The sequence below is a fragment of the Panulirus ornatus genome, chromosome 4, assembly GCF_036320965.1.
Source record: "Panulirus ornatus isolate Po-2019 chromosome 4, ASM3632096v1, whole genome shotgun sequence".
Taxonomy (NCBI): Eukaryota; Metazoa; Arthropoda; class Malacostraca; order Decapoda; family Palinuridae; genus Panulirus; species Panulirus ornatus.
The window spans coordinates 49,052,537-49,061,320 of record NC_092227.1 but is presented as its reverse complement, the minus strand read 5'-3'; positions in this window follow the sequence as shown (position 1 = coordinate 49,061,320).

Genomic DNA, 8,784 nt, shown 5'->3' with positions numbered 1-8,784 from the left:
CAAAACCACTAACACACTCATTCAGCTGCTCCCAAAACACTTGCCTCTCATGATCTTTCTTCTCATGCCCAGGTGCATATGCACCAATAATCACCCATCTCTCTCCATCAACTTTCAGTTTTACCCATATCAATCTAGAATTTACTTTCTTACACTCTATCACATACTCCCACAACTCCTGATTCAGGAGTAGTGCTACTCCTTCCCTTGCTCTTGTCCTCTCACTAACCCCTGACTTTACTCCCAAGACATTCCCAAACCACTCTTCCCCTTTACCCTTTAGCTTCGTAACACTCAGAGCCAAAACATCCAGGTTCCTTTCCTCAAACATACTACCTATCTCTCCTTTATTCTCATCTTGGTTACATCCACACACACACACACACACACACACACACACACACACACACACACACATATATATATATATATATATATATATATATATATATATATATATATATATATATATATATATATATATATATTTTTGTCGCTGTCTCCCGCGTTTGCGAGGTAGCGCAAGGAAACAGACGAAAGAAATGGCCCAACCCATCCCCATACACATGTATATACATACGTCCACACACGCAAATATACATACCTACACAGCTTTCCATGGTTTACCCCAGACGCTTCACATGCCTTGATACAATCCACTGACAGCACGTCAATCCCGGTATACCACATCGCTCCAATTCACTCTATTCCTTGCCCTCCTTTCACCCTCCTGCATGTTCAGGCCCCGATCACACAAAATCTTTTTCACTCCATCTTTCCACCTCCAATTTGGTCTCCCTCTTCTCCTCGTTCCCTCCACCTCCGACACATATATCCTCTTGGTCAATCTTTCCTCACTCATTCTCTCCATGTGCCCAAACCATTTCAAAACACCCTCTTCTGCTCTCTCAACCACGCTCTTTTTATTTCCACACATCTCTCTTACCCTTACGTTACTTACTCGATCAAACCACCTCACACCACACATTGTCCTCAAACATCTCATTTCCAGCACATCCATCCTCCTGCGCACAACTCTATCCATAGCCCACGCCTCGCAACCATACAACATTGTTGGAACCACTATTCCTTCAAACATACCCATTTTTGCTTTCCGAGATAATGTTCTCGACTTCCACACATTCTTCAAGGCTCCCAGAATTTTCGCCCCCTCCCCCACCCTATGATCCACTTTCGCTTCCATGGTTCGATCCGCTGCCAGATCCACTCCCAGATATCTAAAACACTTCACTTCCTCCAGTTTTTCTCCATTCAAACTCACCTCCCAATTGACTTGACCCTCAACCCTACTGTACCTAATTACTTTTGAAGGTTTGTTGAATGTGTTTGATGATAGAGTGGCAGATATAGGGTGTTTTGGTCGAGGTGGTGTGCAAAGTGAGAGGGTTAGGGAAAATGATTTGGTAAACAGAGAAGAGGTACTGGAAGCTTTGCGGAAGATGAAAGCCAGCAAGGCAGCAGGTTTGGCTGGTATTGCAGTGGAATTTATTAAAAAAGGGGGTGACTGTATTATTGACTGGTTGGTAAGGTGAGGTGCCTGAGGATTGGCGGAATGCGTGCATAGTGTCATTGTACAAAGGCAAAGGGGATAAGAGTGAGTGCTCAAATTACAGAGGTATAAGTTTGTTGAGTATTCCTGGTAAATTATATGGGAGGGTATTGATTGAGAGGGTGAAGGCATGTACAGAGCATCAGATTGGGGAAGAGCAGTGTGGTTTCAGAAGTGGTAGAGGATGTGTGGATCAGGTGTTTGCTTTAAAGAATGTATGTGAGAAATACTTAGAAAAGCAAATGGATTTGTATGTAGCATTTATGGATCTGGAGAAGGCATATGATTGAGTTGATAGAGATGCTCTGTGGAAGGTATTAAGAATATATGGTGTGGGAGGCAAGTTGTTAGAAGCAGTGAAAAGTTTTTATCGAGGATGTAAGGCATGTGTACGTGTAGGAAGAGAGGAAAGTGATTGGTTCTCAGTGAATGTAGGTTTGTGGCAGGGGTGTGTGATGTCTCCATGGTTGTTTAATTTGTTTATGGATGGGGTTGTTAGGGAGGTGAATTCAAGAGTTTTAGAAAGAGGGGCAAGTATGAAGTCTGTTGGGGATGAGAGAGCTTGGGAAGTGAGTCAGTTGTTGTTCGCTGATGATACAGCGCTGGTGGCTGATTCATGTGAGAAACTGCAGAAGTTTGTGACTGAGTTTGGTAAAGTGTGTGAAAGAAGAAAGTTAAGAGTAAATGTGAATAAGAGCAAGGTTATTAGGTACAGTAGGGTTGAGGGTCAAGTCAATTGGGAGGTGAGTTTGGATGGAGAAAAACAGGAGGAAGTGAAGTGTTTTAGATATCTGGGAGTGGATCTGGCAGCGGATGGAACCATGGAAGCGGAAGTGGATCATAGGGTGGGGGAGGGGGCGAAAATCCTGGGGGCCTTGAAGAATGTGTGGAAGTCGAGAACATTATCTCGGAAAGCAAAAATGGGTATGTTTGAAGGAATAGTGGTTCCAACAATGTTGTATGGTTGCGAGGCGTGGGCTATGGATAGAGTTGTGCGCAGGAGGATGGATGTGCTGGAAATGAGATGTTTGAGGACAATGTGTTGTGTGAGGTGGTTTGATCGAGTGAGTAACGTAAGGGTAAGAGAGATGTGTGGAAATAAAAAGAGCGTGGTTGAGAGAGCAGAAGAGGGTGTTTTGAAGTGGTTTGGGCACATGGAGAGGATGAGTGAGGAAAGATTGACCAAGAGGATATATGTGTCGGAGGTGGAGGGAACGAGGAGAAGAGGGAGACCAAATTGGAGGTGGAAAGATGGAGTGAAAAAGATTTTGTGTGATCGGGGCCTGAACATGCAAGAGGGTGAAAGGAGGGCAAGGAATAGAGTGAATTGGAGCGATGTGGTATACCGGGGTTGACGTGCTGTCAGTGGATTGAATCAAGGCATGTGAAGCGTCTGGGGTAAACCATGGAAAGCTGTGTAGGTATGTATATTTGCGTGTGTGGACGTATGTATATACATGTGTATGGGGGTGGGTTGGGCCATTTCTTTCGTCTGTTTCCTTGCGCTACCTCGCAAACGCGGGAGACAGCGACAAAGTATAATAAATAAATAAAATATATATATATATATATATATATATATATATATATATATATATATATATATATATATATATATATATATATATATATATATATATATATATATATAGCGCAAGGAAACAGACGAAAGAATGGCCCCAACCCGCCCACATACACATGTACATACATACACGTCCACACACGCAAATATACATACCTATACATTTCAATGTACACATATATATACATACACAGACATATACATATATATAACACATGTACGTAATTCATACTGTCTGCCTTTATTTGTTCCCATCGCCACCTCGCCACACATGGAATAACAACCCCCTCCCCCTCATGTGTGCGAGGTAGCGCTAGGAAAAGACAACAAAGCCCCATTTCGTTTTCACACTTCAGTCTCTAGCTTCATGTAATAATGCTACCGAAACCACAGCTCCCTTTCCACATCCAGGCCCCACACACTTTCCATGGTTTACCCCAGACGCTTCACATGCCTGGTTCAATCCATTGACAGCACGTCGACTCCGGTATACCACATCGCTCCAATTCACTCTATTCCTTGCACGCTTCACCCTCCTGCATGTTCAGGCCCCGATCACACAAAATCTTTTTCACTCCATCTTTCCACCTCCAATTTGGTCAACCACTTCTCCTCGTTCCCTCCAACTCTGACACATATATCCTCTTGGTCAATCTTTCCTCACTCATTCTCTCCATGTGACTAAACCATTTCAAAACACCCTCTTCTGCTCTCTCAACCACGCTCTTTTTATTTCCACACATCTCTCTTACCCTTGCATTACTTACTCCATCAAACCACCTCACACCACACATGTCCTCAAACATCTTATTTCCAGCACATCCACCCTCCTGGCGCACAACTCTATCCATAGCCCACGCCTCGCAACCATACAACATTGTTGGAACCACTGTTCCTTCAAGCATACCATTTTTGCTTCCGGTGGGGGGGGGGGGGGGGGGGGGGGGGGGGGCGAGATAATTTCTCGACTTCCAAACATTCTTCAAGGCTCCCAGAATTTTCGCCTCCTCCCCCACCCTATGATTCACTTCCGCTTCCATGGTTCCATCCGCTGCCAGATCCACTCCCAGATATCTAAAACACTTTACTTCCTCCAGTTTTTCTCCATTCAAACTTACTTCCCAATTGACTTGACCCCTAACCCTACTGTACTTAATAACCTTGCTCTTATTCACATTTACTCTTAACTTTCTTCTTTCACACACTTTACCAAACTCAGTCACCCATTTCTGCATTTTCTTACATGAATCAGCCACCAGCCCTGTATCAATCAGCGAACAACAACTGACTCACTTCCCAAGCTCTCTCATCCACAACAGACTTCATACTTCCCTCTTTCCAAAACTCTTGCATTCACCTCCCTAACAACCCACCATAAACAAATTAAACAACCATGGAGACATCCCACACCCCTGCCGCAAACCTACATTCACTGAGAACCAATCACTTTCCTCTCTTCCTACACGTACACATCCTCTACACATCCTCTACCACTTCTGAAACCACAACTGCTCTTCCCCAATCTGATGCTCTGTACATGCCTTCACCCTCTCAATCAATACCCCACCGTATAATTACCAGGAAACTCAACAAAATTATACCTCTGTAATTTGAGCACTCACTCACATCCCCTTTCCTTGTACAATGGCACTAGCAACATTCAGCCAATGCTCAGGCACCTCACCATGAGTCATACATACATTAAATAACCTACCAACCAGTCACCAATACAGTCACCCCCTTTTTTAATAAATTCCACTGCAATACCATCCAAACCTGCTGCCTTGCCGGCTTTCATCTTCCGTAAAGCTTTTACTACCTCTTCTCTGTTTACCAAATCATTTTCCCTAGCCCTCTCACTTTGCAAACCACCTCGACCAAAACACCCTATATCTGCCCTCTTTTTCACCACTTGCACCTTTCTCTTGACCTCCTGCCTCTTTCTTTTATACCTCTCCCACTCATTTTGCCATTTTTCCCTGCAAAAATCATCCAAATGCCTCTCTCTTCTCTTTCACTAATAATCTTACTCTTTCACCCACCACTCACTACCCCTTCTAATCGGCCCACCTCTCATGCTTCTCATGCCACAATCATCTTTTGCGCAAGCCATCACTGCTTCCCTAAATGCATTCCATTCCTCCCCCACTCCCCTTACCTCCTTTGTTCTCACCTTTTGTCCATTCTGTATCTCATTCTCTCCTGTACTATCCACACAACTAGTCCTCCTTCCCAAGCTCACTACTCTCACCACTCTCTTCACCCCAACATTCTCTCTTCTTTTCTGAAATCCCCACAAATCTTCACCTTCGCCTCTACAGATAATGATCAGACATCCCTCCAGTTGCACCTCTCAACACATTAACATCCAAAAGTCTCTCTTTCGTGCGTACATCAATTAACAAGTAAATCAATAACGCTCTCTGGCCATCTCTCCTACTTACATACGTATACTTATGTATATCTATCTTTTAAACCAGTATTCCCAATCACCAGTTCTTTTTCAGCACATAAATCTACAAGCTCTTCACCATTTCCATTTACAACACTGAACACTCCATGTAATAACCCCATTATTCCCTCAACTGCCACATTACTCACCTTTGCATTCAAATCACCATCACTATAACCCGGTCTTGTGCATCAAAACCACTAACACACTCATTCAGCTGCTCCCTAAACAACTTGCCTCCATGATCTTTCTTCTCATGCCCAGTGCATATGCACCAATAATCACCATCTCTCTCCATCAACTTCAGTTTTAACCCCATATCCATCTAGAATTTACTTTCTTACACTCTATCACATACTCCCCAACAACTCCTGATTCAGGAGTAGTGCTACTCCTTCCCTTGCTCTTGTCCTCTCACTAACCCCTGACTTTACTCCCAAGACATTCCCAAACCACTCTTCCCCTTTACCTTTAGCTTCGTAACACTCAGAGCCAAAACATCCAGGTTCCTTTCCTCAAACATACTACCTATCTCTCCTTTATTCTCATCTTGGTTACATCCACACACACACACACCACACACACACACACACACACACACACATATATATATAATATATAATATATATATATAATATATATATAATATATATATATATATTTATTTATTTTGCTTCGTCGCTGTCTCCCGCGTTTGCGAGGTAGCGCAAGGAAACAGACGAAAGAAATGGCCCAACCCATCCCCATACACATGTATAAACAAAATACGTCCACACACGCAAATATACATACCTATACACAAGCTTTCATGGTTTACCCCAGACGCTTCACATGCCTTGATACAATCCACTGACAGCACGTCAATCCCGGTATACCACATCGCTCCAATTCACTCTATTATTCCTTGCCCTCCTTTCACCCTCCTGCATGTTCAGGCCCCGATCACACAAAATCTTTTTCACTCCATCTTTCCACCTCCAATTTGGTCAACCACTTCTCCTCGTTCCCTCCAACTCTGACACATATATCCTCTTGGTCAATCTTTCCTCACTCATTCTCTCCATGTGCCCAAACCATTTCAAAACACCCTCTTCTGCTCTCTCAACCACGCTCTTTTTATTTCCACACATCTCTCTTACCCTTACGTTACTTACTCGATCAAACCACCTCACACCACACATGTCCTCAAACATCTTATTTCCAGCACATCCATCCTCCTGCGCACAACTCTATCCATAGCCCACGCCTCGCAACCATACAACATTGTTGGAACCACTGTTCCTTCAAGCATACCCATTTTTTGCTTTCCGAGATAATGTTCTCGACTTCCAAACATTCTTCAAGGCTCCCAGAATTTTCGCCTCCTCCCCCACCCTATGATTCACTTCCGCTTCCATGGTTCCATCCGCTGCCAGATCCACTCCCAGATATCTAAAACACTTCACTTCCTCCAGTTTTTCTCCATTCAAACTTACTTCCCAATTGACTTGACCCTCAAACCCTACTGTACCTAATTACTTTTGAAGGTTTGTTGAATGTGTTTGATGATAGAGTGGCAGATATAGGTGTTTTTGGTCGAGGTGGTGTGCAAAGTGAGAGGGTTAGGGAAAATGATTTGGTAAACAGAGAAGAGGTAGTAAAAGCATTGCGGAAGATGAAAGCCAGCAAGGCAGCAGGTTTGGCTGGTATTGCAGTGGAATTTATTAAAAAAGGGGGTGACTGTATTATTGACTGGTTGGTAAGGTGCCTGAGGATTGGCGGAATGCGTGCATAGTGCCATTGTACAAAGGCAAAGGGGATAAGAGTGAGTGCTCAAATTACAGAGGTATAAGTTTGTTGAGTATTCCTGGTAAATTATATGGGAGGGTATTGATTGAGAGGGTGAAGGCATGTACAGAGCATCAGATTGGGGAAGAGCAGTGTGGTTTCAGAAGTGGTAGAGGATGTGTGATCAGTTGTTTTGCTTTAAAGAATGTATGTGAGAAATACTTAGAAAAGCAAATGGATTTGTATGTAGCATTTATGGATCTGGAGAAGGCATATGATTGAGTTGATAGAGATGCTCTGTGGAAGGTATTAAGAATATATGGTGTGGGAGGCAAGTTGTTAGAAGCAGTGAAAAGTTTTTATCGAGGATGTAAGGCATGTGTACGTGTAGGAAGAGAGGAAAGTGATTGGTTCTCAGTGAATGTACGTTTGTGGCAGGGGTGTGTGATGTCTCCATGGTTGTTTAATTTGTTTATGGATGGGGTTGTTAGGGAGGTGAATGCAAGAGTTTTGGAAAGAGGGGCAAGTATGAAGTCTGTTGGGGATGAGAGAGCTTGGGAAGTGAGTCAGTTGTTGTTCGCTGATGATACAGCGCTGGTGGCTTGATTCATGTGAGAAACTGCAGAAGCTGTTGACTGAGTTTGGTAAAGTGTGTGAAAGAAGAAAGTTAAGAGTAAATGTGAATAAGAGCAAGGTTATTAGGTACAGTAGGGTTGAGGTCAAGTCAATTGGGAGGTGAGTTTGGATGGAGAAAAACAGAGGAAGTGAAGTGTTTTAGATATCTGGGAGTGGATCTGGCAGCGGATGGAACCATGGAAGCGGAAGTGGATCATAGGGTGGGGGAGGGGGCGAAAGTTCTGGGAGCCTTGAAGAATGTGTGGAAGTCGAGAACATTATCTCGGAAAGCAAAAATGGGTATGTTTGAAGGAATAGTGGTTCCAACAATGTTGTATGGTTGCGAGGCGTGGCTATGGATAGAGTTGTGCGCAGGAGGATGGATGTGCTGGAAATGAGATGTTTGAGGACAATGTGTGGTGTGAGGTGGTTTGATCGAGTGAGTAACGTAAGGGTAAGAGAGATGTGTGGAAATAAAAAGAGCGTGGTTGAGAGAGCAGAAGAGGGTGTTTTGAAATGGTTTGGGCACATGGAGAGGATGAGTGAGGAAAGATTGACCAAGAGGATATATGTGTCGAGGTGGAGGGAACGAGGAGAAGAGGGAGACCAAATTGGAGGTGGAAAGATGGAGTGAAAAAGATTTTGTGTGATCGGGGCCTGAACATGCAGGAGGGTGAAAGGAGGGCAAGGAATAGAGTGAATTGGAACGATGTGGTATACCGGGATTGACGTGCTGTCAGTGGATTGAATCAAGGCATGTGAAGCGTCTGGGGTAAACCATGGAAAGCTGTGTAGGTA